We start from the raw sequence: 16,677 nt of genomic DNA on the forward strand, positions 1-16,677 counted from the left end.
TGAGATTGCATCTGAAAAGTGTTGACGGACTTTACGCAGGAAAATCCGAGTTTTGAAATTCAAAGAGTGGTGTCTCTTCGATTTTTTGAACAAGTGGTTATGTTGCCTCTTATTTTAAAGAGGTGTCAATTGTATTCAACATGCACATTTTGAAGATTGCTTGCTTGTGAAAATCATCTCTGGTGTATTTCTAAGCTTTTACTCTATCCAACCTTTTTATTTTAACATTTTTGAAAATGGCTAACCCGTTTAACATTTGCTTAGAGTTGAGTCTCAGCAGTGACACAGGTGCACTGCGTCAGGGTAATATATGGCGTCCGTCTTTCTTATCTTTTAATAGCCCTCTTATAGTTCAAGACTCTGTGATAAGGGATGTAACAACGGCTACGGTTGTAGTTAGGAACCCCATCACTCCTAGAGATAATAGGGTACTTTCACGACGGTCCGATGAGTTAGTTGTTCAAGATTCCTAGGATCTCAGTGTCCAGTGTGCGAACTCTGTTTCCAACATGGGCCAACGTTTAGTTGTTCGAACTCGCCAAGTTGAATCATTGACAGTCGAGGTAGCAGCCCTTAGTCAAGAGATCAGACAGCTCAAGCACGAGAATAGAGAGTTGCATGTGCTTGCAAATAGTTATTTGACAGGCATGAAGAGGAAGCTTGATCAGCTGCTGGACTCCGAAGGTCAGATTCAAAGTGACCATCGGAAGTTTGTGGATGTATTCTAGAGGCACTTTTTGCCTTCCTCATCTGGATTTCGACCAAGTATTAAGGCTCCGAATAATCTATCTTCAGTGCCTCCCTCTTCTAGGGTTCCACCGAGTATTAAGGCTTCAAGTACTGAGGCTTCACATAAGTGACATTTGTGAAGGCTCCATTTTTTTTTCTTTTGCTTTTCTTTCCCTTTTTTTTTATTTTATTATTTTTTTTACGCACTTGTAATTTCTTAGAGATATCAATGGACATGCTTTATTTTATTCAGTATGTTGTGCTAAATACAAATAAAACATATATCTTACTAAGGTGTGTTACTTCCCTTTTTTTTCATTTTTTTAATGCAATGGTGTCTGATGCACCTTCCTCCCCCTCTTTTTCTACTTCTCAATTATGTTGTCGCCACCACCTTTTTCCTTTTCATTTCTTGACTTGCTAACAGTAGCTTGCACCATATTTTGTGTGTGTGTGTACATGTTCTGATGATGAGTATGGTACATTGACACTGCTGGATCCCTTGGTGGGTGCTTGAATTTTCATAGGATATCATTCCTGTTTAGAAAAAATGTGAGCTCCACCTTTGAATTGGCATGCATGAACTTACGTCAAATGTGTTGATGGGTCACTTTTGAATATGTGTCTTTGTCCTGCAGCTTAATCCCACCTACAACCCTTCACATGGTGCCGTGCACTATTCCTGAAATCTTCGTATTTGTTTTTTGTTTTTTGTTTTTTGTCGGCAAACACCTTCCCTTTCTGTTCTATATATCCCCACAGGGCGTAGGGAGAAATGCAGAGGAGCTTGGAGCAGTAGGAGGCTAGGCACGGAGCAAGGAGGCAAGTAGGTGTTAGTTGACAAACTTTGGTTTTGTTAATCATATTCACAAGTAGCAGCAGCCATGGCGGAGGTGCAGAAGCAACTGGAGCTTGAGGTAGAATGTAAGGCGTCGAGCTTCACAATCGGCTAGTCACTTGACGGTGGTTATTGAAGTTTCTTTGTCTGGGAGCGGGTATTTGAAACAGACGTCATCGTTAGAGGTGTCGTAGCAGAGGAAGTCGAGGGCGAGAGCACAACCTAACTTGCTCCGGGTGCGCGCACCATGTGCAGCATATGGGGTTTGGTGGAGATTCAGACGACGTGGCGACTGAGTTGGCACCACTGTTCAGCATTTCGAATGTGAAGCTCTAACAGTGAGAAAGGGTTGGGCTGGATGTCGCAGAGATAGCGGAGACTGATCCTTGGAGAGCCTGAGTTTCTTCCTGCATGCCTCGCCATCCTCTTCGTCGCTGATGCCATGAGAGCCGTCTCTCTCGAGGTTGAGATCCTTGCAGTTGGTGTCTCTCTCATTCTGCCCACTGCTACTTTCAACACGGTGCTGTTGGGGGAAAATGATCAGCTGGGGAGAAGAAGCTGGGTTGCTGCTTCCATTGCTTTAAATAGAGGATCAGATAGGAGCTTCCTGTTAGCTCTAACCTTCCAAATTTTACTGCCTGTGCAATCTGTCACATATGTGTTACTTTTGCATCAATTTCAACATCATTTGCAAATGATTTCTCATCACCTGGGTAGCCAAGGAAGAGAAGTGGAGAGCTTGGAGCTTGACACAGCCGTGGAGGAAGAAGACGAATGAGTGGAGTTCGTGGCGTATGTAGAAAGTCTTGGCCTTGAAGTGGACGAGGGCATGACGAGAGCAGATCCACCATTTTCTTTGAAAGCTTTGTGGACCTCTGACAGAGAGAAGATCCTCAGCAAATCCCTGTTGTCATTGGACCATTTCAACCCACATACCTCAGACTTGTGGCCAACAAGCTTACTGATGTAATTGTTTGGGACTTGAAGATCATGTTGAAGTATGTTTAGGTCTCGGCTTCCTGAAGCTAATATGTGATGCGTAAAATAAGTTAACACACAAAATTAAACCCTCTTTTTGACAATTGTAGTATAGATGTAAGTAGGGTATCGTTCTAGGCCGGGGATTAGGAGGGATTGCTAATCTATTAAATTAACTTAAAAATATTAAATAAGACTCAAGGACACAAAACTAGGCTAAAAACTCTAATAACTCGAAACACACTTAAAATGACTCAAAATAATGAAAACAATTAAATTAAACACTAGGAACTGAAATGGACGGAAATTAAATTAAAAGACTAACAATAAAGAAAACTAAATAAATAATATAATTTAATAATGGATGGGTGTTTGGTTTTGATGAAAAGTAAATTAAACTTAATTAAATTACAGAATTGACAAAAACATGAAATTAAGGTGAAAGGATAAATGACGGACTAGCTAGAGGGTTCTTCTCCACACATGTTATACTTGCATACAAAATGATTTCCAGTTGTTCATTTAATAAATTGTGAATCTCAATACTCCAGATTAACCGTGAATAGCACTTTTTTAATCTTCAAGTTTTCCTTAAGTTATTGAATTGGACGGAAAAACGCATACAACAATTCAAAACATTCTTCAAAAGTCCCCTACGTGAAAAGCACAATAGCGATACAATCAAAGATCATTAAACTTTGTGAAAACTATAAGCATTGACGAGGCATTCGTAACTATGAAAAGCATGATACTCTTGCCAAGAATTTACTTAACGTGATTGTGACTAGCAACCTTTACTACTTGTGAAAATAAGTTCATAACGATTAGGTGAAATTCACTTATATTCTAGCATCAAATTCATGCATGTAAATTAAGCGTGCACTCTCAACCAACATACACAAATCAGTTTTTATACGAACGGATAAGTAAATTGAAATCACAACTTATGAAATCACAACTGAAGGTAATCAATTCATATTACAAATATATTCATGGTTTCGAATTAACCTCTAGCCAAAATAAATTTAATTACACATTATTAAAACAAAAATAAAATAGAAGTTTGGAAAGAGTTAACCGAGAAAATAGATTGAAGCCTTCTGCTCTCTGTGCTCTGATGCTTCTTCTGCTGTGCTTCTCATCTCCCTCCCGCTGCCTCTCACTCCTCTCTTCTCTGACTTTTCTTCTGCTGCCAAGGCAGCCTCTCCTCGCGGACTCCCCTTGCTTGCGTCTGTCTCCCTTTGCTATTCTTTGCGCCACCTGGACTCCTTCCTTTCCGCCTTCTTTCCAGCTGCCAAAGGCAGCTTTGCTGCTTCTCTCTCTGACCTCCCTGTCTCTCGGTCCTCACTGACCCCGTCTCCTCTCTGCCTCCTGCGCTCTCTGCGAGCTGCCCAAAGGCAGCTCCTTTCTCCTTCCCCCGGTTTCTCACGTTTTTCCCCCGGGATTCCTTTCTGTCATCATATTTTATTCCTTGCTTAATTATGCCATGTCCCTCTTTTCCCCCACCAGCCTTTTGCACCGCCCAAAGCCTTATTGCCACACGTTGCAAGCTGTCAAAATCCCTCCTAGCCGTTGCAAGTGCATTACCAGCTGCTTTTCCACCTTGCAAGTTGTTGCAAACTTTAATTCTCCTTTTTGCATGTTCTGTTATAAGTGGTCCGATAATTGAGTATAGAGAAATTCCATCTGCCAATTTCTGATCAGAATCCCCAACCTAAAGCACATGCCAGCTCTCAATTAGCAAATATGATCAGATGAATATGTCGATCCCATAAGCCATCTTTAGACTAGTAATTGTTATGCGACAAAAGGTTATTAGGATTGATTGGGGAATTGAGATAAGATCTATGATATGCGACAAAAGGTTATTAATATTAGTAATCCATACAGAATTAAGTTCACAAGTGACTCAACTCAAAGGTGAAAACACAAGGTTTTGGGCAACACAGGGCCTTAACATTTCTGTTTGAACCAACACTAACCACGAAAATAACGTAAATAGATCTCATTTGTGCTATTTTATTTTCTTTGCATAACAAATCCTATAAACACAAAAATAACGTAAATGGCTCAAAAATATAAGGAACTAACTAAGAAAAGACGAGTGAATTCGAAGTAAAAATATATATAAATATGATCCGATCAAATACCCCCACACTTAACTTTTGCTAGTCCTCGAGCAAAACAAAGAAAACATGAAAAAGTACTAACATGAAAAACATTAGTTTCCCCCTATGTGACCCTCATAGAATTTCATTCGAGAAAACAAATCATCAAGAACCATAGCTAGCATCAAGGAAATAATCCAAGTTCATCTTCCTTATTCAAATATTAGCAGTAATCTTTAAATCATCCTTGAAGTGTAGTGTGTGAGATAGCCATGCTAATGCAATTTCAAGTTTTTATTTTTAAAATCATCATATGCAAACTAGCGACCTTCTCACGGGATATGCACTCAATCACACATGTGTTTAGTTTTAATGTGTTTCGCTCAAAGAATCAAATGTGAAATTTCTACCATAAGCTTGCATAAAGATCTCATCTCCACAATCATAATTGCAAAACTTAAATCAAGAGGACTTTTATTGGACGTAATGAGGTTTAAGGAGAGGGTTATTGAAATGAAAGAATAGGAAAACACAAGTTCCAAGCTACATTGCAAGCAATTCTTTTCTTTAGATTTATAAGAACTCAAGCTCTCCAGCAATTCTTCTAGCACCTCCAACCATACTCTTAAACTGAAACTTGAATAACTTTTTATTTTCTTTGTGTACAATTTTTCTTTTTCTTTTTCTTTTCTTCTCTTTTTTTCCTTTTTTTTTTTAATCACAAACATGAAATACCCCCACACTTATTCTTTTGCCAAACATCTTCACAGTACTTCACCAACGTTTCTCATAAGACAATTTCGCATTGCTCGCTTGGAAAGGGTAAGGAAAAATGTTTCAGGTATAAGGGTAGACATATCTGGTGATAAGAAATAAAAGGCTCAACATACACGGCTCAAATTGGCAATCTAATGATATCATTTTTCTTTGGGAAACATGGTTATTTGGGCCATAGTGGTAAACCTAATGCCTCTATCATTTCCAAATTCATGCAATCAATGACAAACATTTCGAAAGATCGTTACGCAAGTTCTAGAGATGTATATCACATAAGTTCATCACACATAAAAAAATAGGAGTGTATGAAAAATGCACACACTTTCAATAGGCTCAAAAACTCACATAGGATGTATATGGTCACTAAATTCACATATGAAGCTTTAAGTCATACTTTAGTTTCACATTAACAAGGCTATGTGCATTTGGTTTTTCAAAGATGGTCAAACATGTACAAAACTAACAAGAGAATTAGGAATTTCACCAAACACATGTTAACTAAGTTCTTGATGATCATGGTTCAAATTTTTGATCCAATTATATCATTGGGTCGGGAAACTAACAAAAATCTGATTCAGAACAATAAGGGAAACAAGACAATATTTTTGGATTTTTAAATTTTTCGATTTTTTATTTTTTTATTTTTTTATTTTTTATTTTTAAGAAAACAAAAACTAACAACACAGAAACAAATGAAATTCTAGAGATTTCTACCCCCACACTTAAACTTGACATTGTCCCCAATGTCAGAAAACACTATAACGCAAATAAAAATAAAATAAATAAATAAATAATAAGAAACAAAATAAAACAATGGGACTGAAAACTTCCCTAATTTGCAGTAAAATCAAGCGATGACCCCCAAGCTAAAATTCTGCAATCAACTTCAAGGGTGGAAATAACCAAAAGTTCCTGCAAAGAAAAGAAATAATTCAGTTAAGTACGCAAGAAAATTAATTAAAAAAAAAAAAAAAAAAATTGCAAACGAAAAATTGAAAATTACGATAAAAGATAATGAATAAAACTAATAAGTAATCATTGGTCGTGCTTGTTGACTTTCCACAGCTTTCCTCTTGAACAGGGTGACACTTAGCTTTTCACTTGCAAGTGATGATTTTATGATATTGTACGGCGAAGCTTTGCTCTTTGGTTATGTTGCAGTTCCTTATTTGTTCTCCAAGCAGATGTGGCAGCTTCTCTAGTTCCTCAGTTCGGACTCCTTCCGCTGGGATGATTGTGCAAGCTGCATTCTTCTCTGCTTGTTTCTTCTGCACAACGGGCAGGCACGAGGGAAAGGTGTTGGTCCTTATTTCTTTCTTCAATCTTTCCAAGTGCCCACCTCTTGCTTTCTTTCTCCTTGTCCCTAGCTGAATTGTCTCCACATGCTTCGAGGTATCATTTTCACTTCCCTTACTGTCCCCCAGGCAGATGTGGTAGACGAAGAGAAAGCATAAAATGATGAAGATGAGTACTCGAGAGCAAGGCTAGGTAAGCAATCAGGAAGGGGTTCCAGGCAGTTGGCTCCAGATCGGAAGATTGATACCAAATGCTGGCTGATTGCTCTCTTTCTCCTTGTCGGAAAACAAAGACAAGGAGAAGGACATGGAGAAAGCATGATATGAGATACTCTTGCTTTCAACCTTTATGATATGAAATACTTTTGCTTTGAATGGGTTGTTCGCAGGAGTATCCCAAGGAATGAGGAACACAGAGTGACTCGAGAGGATTCTTTGGGAATGCATTTTCGGAGATGAAGAGGTGTTGAGAGGGTGTGCTGAGAGAGTGTGCTTTTGCTGTGGAAGGCGAAGGTAGAAACTTATAGGACTTGTCTTCACAACCGGAACTGTTCTCTCACTTAGTGTCGGCAGCCGGTGGATGGGTGAAGAATACAAATTACGCGCTTTCTGACAAAGCTGCCCGTAATTTCCGCAAAGCTGATTCCTCATTGATATCTGTAATCGGCGCTTCGAGCTCTGAGCATCGTCGATTGTAGAGGTAGCATGTGACACGTGCGGATAAATCTGGAAAAGAAGATTTTCCCGTGGGTTGAAGCCCAGCTTTTGAGAAAGCTAGCGTGTCTTTGACTGTTGAATTTCCCTCTTCGATTTCTGAATTGGTGCTTCGACAAATTGCCCGAGATTTCCGCAAAGCAATTTGCGTGTGACAAGTGACGACACGTCTGGACAAATTGATCTTTTGAAATCCGGGGTTCGGCTCGTGGTTTCTGAGCAAGCCCAGCCTTTAAGAAATGAAACGCCTCTTTTGAGAAAAGAATCCGGCTTTTGAGAAAGGAAACTCCTCTTTTGAGAAAAGAATCAGACGTTTGAGAACGGAGCCCCGACTCTTCGATTTGCGAGAGGACGCTTCTCTGAGGAGCGCCTCTTTGATTTCTTCCTTTTTATAGAGACGTTAAGCTTGTTCCACAACACACTTGAGCTCCCTCCTGTAAACACTCCCTTCTTGCACTTGTTTAATCTTGATCAGTCCAACTCTCTTCATTCTTTACCACCTCTGAAAAATGTCTGGCCCTTCTGATCGTCGTTTTGACTTGAACATTGGTGAAGAGGTAGCTCCGCCTTCACCAGACAACATATGGCGGCCATCCTTCATATCCCCTACCGGTCCCCTTACCGTGGGGGATTCGATGATGAAAAATGACATGACCGCTGCGGTGGTGGCCCGAAACCTTGTCACCCCCAGAGATAACAGACTGCTCGCTAGACGGTCTGATGAATTGGCGGTTAAGGAGTCTCTGGCTCTTAGCGTGCAGTGTGCGGGTTCTGTGTCCAACATGGCCCAACGCCTATTTGCTCGAACCCGTCACGTTGAATCGTTGGTGGCTGAAATACAGAGTCTCAAACAAGAGATTAAAGGGCTCAAGCATGAGAATAAAGAATTGCACAAGCTCGCACACAGCTATGCCACCAGCATGAAGAGGAAGATTGACCAGATGCAGGACACCGATGGTCAAATTTTACTTGATCATCGGAGGTTTGTGGGTTTGTTCCAACCGCATCTGCCTTCGTCTTCTAGGGCGGCACCGCGTAGTGAAGCTCCAACTGATCAACCTCTGCTGCCTCTTCCTTCTGTGGCCCCGCCGACTGCTGAAGCCCCGCCTACTACTGAAGCACCACCCGACCAATGAATACTATTAGTTTACATCATTGTAAAATTTTAATTTAAATTTTTTTTTTTTTTTTTTTTTTATGTATATTTTTTTTTTGATTTTTTAATTGTTTTTTTTTTTTTTTTTTTTTTTTTTATCATTAATTTTAAATTTTATCTTTTTTTTTTTTTTTAATTTAATTTTTTTTTATGTAAATTAATGTAAAGAGACTTTGGTTAACCTTCCCCCACACTTAAACTAAGTAATACAAACTCACAGAAATCAACCAAATAACACAACTAACTAAACAAAACAAAATGAAAGCAGCAAAGATAAGGGTGTAAAAATGTAAATCTGATTGGGTTAGCGATTCCAAAGTCTCCCTTCGTTGAATGCTTGGGTTGCCTCCCAAGAAGCGCTTGATTTAACGTCTTTAGCCGGACGCATCTTTCCTTTAAATTTCCCTCAGCTCCATTTGTGCCTAAAATCAAAGAAAGAAAAATAAATCAAATATCAAAAGTAAAATACACAAACACCAATATAAACATAAACAAAAACAAAAATAAAAGGATTAGCAAAGTTACTAATCCCCGGCAACGGCGCCAAAATTTGATGCGTAAAATAAGTTAACACACAAAATTAAACCCTCTTTTTGACAATTGTAGTATAGATGTAAGTATGGTATCGTTCTAGGCCGGGGATTAGGAGGGATTGCTAATCTATTAAATTAACTTAAAAATATTAAATAAGACTCAAGGACACAAAACTAGGCTAAAAACTCTAATAACTCGAAACACACTTAAAATGACTCAAAATAATGAAAACAATTAAATTAAACACTAGGAACTGAAATGGACGGAAATTAAATTAAAAGACTAACAATAAAGAAAACTAAATAAATAATATAATTTAATAATGGATGGGTGTTTGGTTTTGATGAAAAGTAAATTAAACTTAATTAAATTACAGAATTGACAAAAACATGAAATTAAGGTGAAAGGATAAATGACGGACTAGCTAGAGGGTTCTTCTCCACACATGTTATACTTGCATACAAAATGATTTCCAGTTGTTCATTTAATAAATTGTGAATCTCAATACTCCAGATTAACCGTGAATAGCACTTTTTTAATCTTCAAGTTTTCCTTAAGTTATTGAATTGGACGGAAAAACGCATACAACAATTCAAAACATTCTTCAAAAGTCCCCTACGTGAAAAGCACAATAGCGATACAATCAAAGATCATTAAACTTTGTGAAAACTATAAGCATTGACGAGGCATTCGTAACCATGAAAAGCATGATACTCTTGCCAAGAATTTACTTAACGTGATTGTGACTAGCAACCTTTACTACTTGTGAAAATAAGTTCATAACGATTAGGTGAAATTCACTTATATTCTAGCATCAAATTCATGCATGTAAATTAAGCGTGCACTCTCAACCAACATACACAAATCAGTTTTTATACGAACGGATAAGTAAATTGAAATCACAACTTATGAAATCACAACTGAAGGTAATCAATTCATATTACAAATATATTCATGGTTTCGAATTAACCTCTAGCCAAAATAAATTTAATTACACATTATTAAAACAAAAATAAAATAGAAGTTTGGAAAGAGTTAACCGAGAAAATAGATTGAAGCCTTCTGCTCTCTGTGCTCTGATGCTTCTTCTGCTGTGCTTCTCATCTCCCTCCCGCTGCCTCTCACTCCTCTCTTCTCTGACTTTTCTTCTGCTGCCAAGGCAGCCTCTCCTCGCGGACTCCCCTTGCTTGCGTCTGTCTCCCTTTGCTATTCTTTGCGCCACCTGGACTCCTTCCTTTCCGCCTTCTTTCCAGCTGCCAAAGGCAGCTTTGCTGCTTCTCTCTCTGACCTCCCTGTCTCTCGGTCCTCACTGACCCCGTCTCCTCTCTGCCTCCTGCGCTCTCTACGAGCTGCCCAAAGGCAGCTCCTTTCTCCTTCCCCCGGTTTCTCACGTTTTTCCCCCGGGATTCCTTTCTGTCATCATATTTTATTCCTTGCTTAATTATGCCATGTCCCTCTTTTCCCCCACCAGCCTTTTGCACCGCCCAAAGCCTTATTGCCACACGTTGCAAGCTGTCAAAATCCCTCCTAGCCGTTGCAAGTGCATTACCAGCTGCTTTTCCACCTTGCAAGTTGTTGCAAACTTTAATTCTCCTTTTTGCATGTTCTGTTATAAGTGGTCCGATAATTGAGTATAGAGAAATTCCATCTGCCAATTTCTGATCAGAATCCCCAACCTAAAGCACATGCCAGCTCTCAATTAGCAAATATGATCAGATGAATATGTCGATCCCATAAGCCATCTTTAGACTAGTAATTGTTATGCGACAAAAGGTTATTAGGATTGATTGGGGAATTGAGATAAGATCTATGATATGCGACAAAAGGTTATTAATATTAGTAATCCATACAGAATTAAGTTCACAAGTGACTCAACTCAAAGGTGAAAACACAAGGTTTTGGGCAACACAGGGCCTTAACATTTCTGTTTGAACCAACACTAACCACGAAAATAACGTAAATAGATCTCATTTGTGCTATTTTATTTTCTTTGCATAACAAATCCTATAAACACAAAAATAACGTAAATAGCTCAAAAATATAAGGAACTAACTAAGAAAAGACGAGTGAATTCGAAGTAAAAATATATATAAATATGATCCGATCAATATGCGCGAGTTCCACACCAAAACTCCAGTCCTTGTTTAATGCCCACCCATCGTTCAAACCCTTTTGCACTACGTCCCATCCTAAACCTGAACTCGACCAAGACTTGTGCCAATTGACAAGTATGACCTTTCCCGTGTCCATTGGACAAAGCACACACCATCATTAGGCCCCAAGTCACATAGTTTTGTCACCTTGCTGTTTGATGCCCTCCAAAGATAAACACTGGTGCCGAGTCCAATTGCAAGGGCATTTTGGGAAGACCAGTCCACAAGGTTCAAGTAAAAGTCATCTTGTAGTGATAGAGCATCCAGAACCTTATGGGGTGTCTTGGGGACCTTGTGAGGAGGCTTGGGAGGTGTTGTCTAGCTGGAAAACCCACTGTCATTTCTTAAAAGGGAAGGCGAATACGGCGAGTTGGGTCTAGAGTTTTCCGTCTTGAATCACAGCATGTTTTTGCTGGGACTCATTGGGGACACCGCACCACCGCTGCCACCACCTGCAGGAGAAAAAAAAACCCCGAAATTAGACCCGAAAAGCTCTGATTTCAATAATCTGGCATACGTCTCGTTGCCGCCTTCTTTGACCGGTGAGGCCTTCTCGTTGAGCCCGAATGAGTGAAGCCACGAAGAGGATTTACAGGGGATGAATCTGTCGCTGCAAGTCGAGGACTTGGACGGCAAAGACAGGTTCGAAATCGCCTGACAAGAACCAGGCGACGCTGAGAGACTGGAAACCGCTTGAAAAGAAACCAATATGGAATCTAGGCGGAGCAGTGTCTCGGACATCCTGGTGGGGAGGTTGAGCCCAAATTTCCTTGTTTGAGGTGACTCCATTGCCGGGTTTTCTCGGATGCGGGTCTTGGTTGCTTGGAGGAAGAGGTGCTGGAAGAAGGGGCTGTGACTTATGTTTTGGAAGGTAGGCCCGAGGTGTGTGGTGGGCGGCAAGTCGAAGGCACGGATGGAAGAGAAAACACGGATTGGGCTTTGAGAGCGGGGCCTGAGCCTTATTATTTTTATTTATTTTTATTTTTTATTTTGATGTGGAGTGGCTGTACTCAAAGTTGAATATTCGAACTGCCTATGTATCCTTCCAAAGAAGAGATCAAGTCATAACGTAGTTCAAATACATATTTTTTTTGGATTTTTTTTGGTGATGTGACTGTACTTGAAGTTTTGAAGTTTCAAGTTGCCTACGTACCCTTGGTTGATAAGGGATCAAGTCATGACGTAGTTCAAATGAGAGATGAATTTAACAGTGATTTTCATGATGATTTTGCCGTACACAGTTTATGCTCTTGCGGGCCAGGAGCGTTGGTTTGTGCAGTTTAGGTTCATGCGAACAAGGAGCTTGATTGTTGTGGATTTGTCAAGCGACTTGGGAGAGGCGTTCCTCACAATCCTCATAGCAAAGTGCCTTGACTGAGTAATTAAAGAAGTCTTCTGGAAAGAAATCACGCATTGTGATGGGGATGGACGATCTTTGTGTCGAAATTTCATTATCTCCAACACTTTCACATTGTTCTGGAGGTTGACAAGAACTGCTTTGCCCCTTTGCCGTATGATAAACTTGTGAACGAGATGGTTGCTGCTTGTCCAATTTCTTCGAAACGATCTTGGAGAGGCGGTCCTCGCAATCTTCATAGCAAGGAGCCTTGGTCCAGTATTTAAGTAAGTCTTCGTGAAAGAAGAGATCACGCATGAACGATCCTTGTGCCAAAATTTCCTTATCTTCAACACTTTCACATTGCTTTGGAGGTTGGCGAAAGTGTTGAAGATAAGGTAAGGATGGACTCATGTCACTCCGAAGAAACTGCACGAGAAGCATACGTCTTCTCCATACGAGAAGCATACCCTTTCTGATTGGTGCACTTATGGAGAAGACGTATGCTTCTCGTGCAGTTTCTTCGGAGTGACATGAGTCCATCCTTCAGCTTCACTTGACTTGGAGTATGCTCCCAATGGTTGAGGTGAAGACTTTGAGTCGAAAGAGCCAAAAGTGACGTCTTCTTTAGGGATTTCATATTCTTTATCTTTTTGGATTTGTTGGTGTGAAGATTGGCGGGTGTGGATGATGGTGCGCCTTCTTACTTTCAGTGGTCTATTTGTGTCAACTGCCAAAGTTGCTTGGCGCTTCATCCTTGAAGGACTTGAGCTTCGAATATCGCATTTTTCTGCTAGCATGTCGAGCTTTTCTTCCTTTGATGTTGTTTCCCTTTTTCTAGAAAACTTCCTATTGTCTTCAAGTCTTTCCAAAGCTGACGGACTAGGAGGAGAGCTAGCCATGTTGCTTTGCTTTTTAGGTTTTGACAACCTTTAAAAAACAGAGCTTTAGGATGTTAGCCTGTTAAGCCTCTTGAAGACGGAGGTTTGGTTTTGACCACCAATACGATTAAGTGCTGACGGTCTGGGTCTTGAACGATTTATCTTATCGAAGACTGACATCCTCAGGGTGGATTTAGGCTTCGCTTGATCTTGTTCAATGCTCACACTGATGTGTTGAGTACTAGCATTTTTCGCTTTGCTTGAAAACTTCACGGGTGCATTTGGTGTGAAGCCAAGTCTAGCTTTGTTGTTGTTAACTCCATAACCATGCTTCTTAAACTTTTTTTGGGTCTCAGTGAGGTCACATTCTTTATTGTTGACGGTGTTTGAAACCTTCTTTCCAAGATTCGAAGAAGAAGCGAAGTCGTACCCAGCTTTTGACATGAGTTTGTAGGCGTTTGGATTAAAACCTTCTTCAGTCCTCTTGGTTGGGAGAAAGCTTGGTTCCATTCCCTTTGGTAGAGCTTTTATGAAGCCTTGTGGTAGTCTTGCAACCTTAGCATCGCTTAGCTGTGTCAGAGGTAAAATTGCATTCATCTTGAGCAACTGTACATTATCCTTGTGCCGCTGTGCATTGGCTTTGCTTGCTCCAGTTTCGAACAGAGATTGACCATTCTTTCTTCTCGACATCAGGATGTAACGGAAGATGGATGTGTTTGGTCCATCTAAGGGCGTCCTACTCCCTTTGGTTGTTGCAGGTTTAGCAAGTTCATCATTGTTCTTGTTTGAAGAGGGCATAGCTTCTCCTTCTTGCTTCTTGGGCATGGCTTGGCACTCCTCATTTTTAGGTGTTGCTTTGCCTGTGGATTTGATCTTTTTTGGAAGAGCTTTAGGCACCATGTCTTCATCCATGTAGAACTTGGCGTCTATGAAATGTGGTTTGGCTTCGATGAATGGTTTGGTGTCGCCATAGATCACCTTTACTCATTCTCGGTAGAACTTTAAGCATTGGTAGAGGGTGGATGACACTACTCCATTCTCGTGGATCCAAGGCCCTTATAGGAGCAAACTGTAGGAGGTTCTTGCATCAATCACGTAGAATATTGTGCTTGATTTGAGTTCACCAATAGTCATTTCCACTTGGATCATGCCCATCGCCCTTTGTCCTCCTTGGTTAAAACCCTAGATTAGCAGACGGCTTAGGGACAGTTCATCCACCTTGATGCCAATTGTGGTCATTGTTGACTTTGGCATGATGTTTATGGCCGATCCACCATCCACAAGCATGCAGTTGACTTTATGCTCCCTTACGTACCCAGAGACGAAGAGAGGACGATTGTGAGGCTTTGATCCCAGTAGTAAGTCTTCGTCAGTGAAGTTGATTACGTCTTGGGCAACACAACAAGTGGCATACTCATCTGGTCAAAGTTTCAAGCCTTCGTCCTTGCTTTCTTGAGCTTCATGGTCATTGGGACTCGCCAAGACCGCTGCTAGTGCTCTTCACATCTTCTTGGGCGATCGTGGTGCTTCCTCGATGCTAAAGTGTATCGGCAGGCCCTCTTTAGGTGTGAGGGCAATTTCTCCCTTGATGGTGATGGCTTTGCCTTTTGAAGGTTCTTCAATTTCTACTTCGACCATGTGACATGCATCAATATTGCACTGTTGGAAGAAGTCCTTCGAGAAGTATTCGTGCAAAGAGACAGGAATGCATGGCTCTTGCTCCATAGGTTCCCTATCATATGTTGGCTTAGCAGTTTTTACGTTTCTTTTGGGCTTCCTACTGTTACAACGACGATGCTTTCTCACTTGTCCTATATTTGGTCTTGTGGCTTGTGGTTTTGGTTTCCTTGTTTTTTTGTAGCTCACCAATGTCCATTGTGCATCTTGGTCTCTTGCCCCCGGTGATGGTTGTGCTGAAGGTGCCGTGCAGCTTGAGCATTGGCGGGAATGGTCATGTGTCGCTTGGAGAGGTATAGGATCGAAGGATCCAAACGTAATTGTAGTAGTATGTGTTATTGCCGTGTCTTTAAGGTTGAGCTCGATTTTCCCTTGTTGCACTAGTTTCATGATAAGTTCTTTGAGGACGAAGCACTTACCAACATGATGGCTCACGATTTGATGGTACTTGTAGTATTTAGGATCGTTTACGCGATTCATCTTTTCAGGCTGCTTGCATTCGGGTAGCTTGATTACCTTCTTTTCCAGCAAGTCGTCTGACATTGCATCCATGTCTGAGTCAGGAAAAAGGTACACCTTCTTCTCCAATTCCCTCAAGGTGCTTTTGTACCTGTCTTGGGTGCGAGAAGGCCCAACTCTCTTTATCTCATTTGCTTTGATTTTGGAGGAGATCTTGACAGGTGCGGAGGAGGTCTTAATAGGCGCAGTGTTGACGGTGCACGCTTCCTTGGGGGGCTTCTTCCCAGTTTTGTCTACATTTGTGGAGAACACCTTATCCTTCTTGAAGTCGGTGATCGGCTCTTTCTTCCCGTGATTAGTAATACTTAGCTCCATGTCGTGGGAACAAGTTGACAGCTTGTCGAACGTTTTTGGTTTTATGCCTTGAAGGATGTACTGTAACCCCCAGTGCATGCCTTGAACGCACATCTCAATGGCAGAGGTTTCAGAAAGCCGATCTTTGCAATCCAGACTTAACGAACGCCATCTGTTGATGTAGTCGACGACAGGTTCATCCTTCCATTTTTTTGTACTGGTCAGCTCCAGCATGCTTACAGTGTGGCGAGTGCTGTAGAAGTGGTTGATGAACTTCCTCTCTAGCTCCCAACTGTTGACAGATTGGGGCTCGAGGTCGGTATACCAGTCAAAGGCGTTTTTAAAAAAGTACTAATCGGTCACATGGGAAATGCAGGAATAGAAATTCATTTCATTATATTGGTAGAAGAATACACGGATTGAGTAAGTTGAGCAGGTTACATTCAAATAAATTCAAGGCGAAGAAGGGAGAAGAGTTTCAAGAACAGCCTTCAGCTCTAGTCATCTCACTTCGCCCATTATGACTTCAGCTTGTCGATTCCGCTTGTCCATCTTTAGCTGCTCGACTTCCTTAACTTTAGCCGTGTAGTCGGTTAAACAAGATTTGCCGCCCGACTCAAAGTTTTTCGCAAGATCATAAACAATTGCCTACCTTTGAGTTTGGAGTTTGGCAATTTGGCAGTCGATG

At 40.8% G+C, this 16,677-nt stretch overlaps 1 pseudogene; it reads right to left on the reverse strand.

Moving 5' to 3' along the window:
* Positions 1-1,877: 1,877 nt before the first annotated feature.
* LOC103427249 (protein FIZZY-RELATED 3-like) lies at positions 1,878-12,086 on the reverse strand (annotated as a pseudogene).
* Between the last annotated feature and the right edge of the window lie 4,591 nt (positions 12,087-16,677).

Source organism: Malus domestica, chromosome 09 (genome assembly GCF_042453785.1).
Source record: "Malus domestica chromosome 09, GDT2T_hap1".
NCBI classification, from domain to species: domain Eukaryota; kingdom Viridiplantae; phylum Streptophyta; class Magnoliopsida; order Rosales; family Rosaceae; genus Malus; species Malus domestica.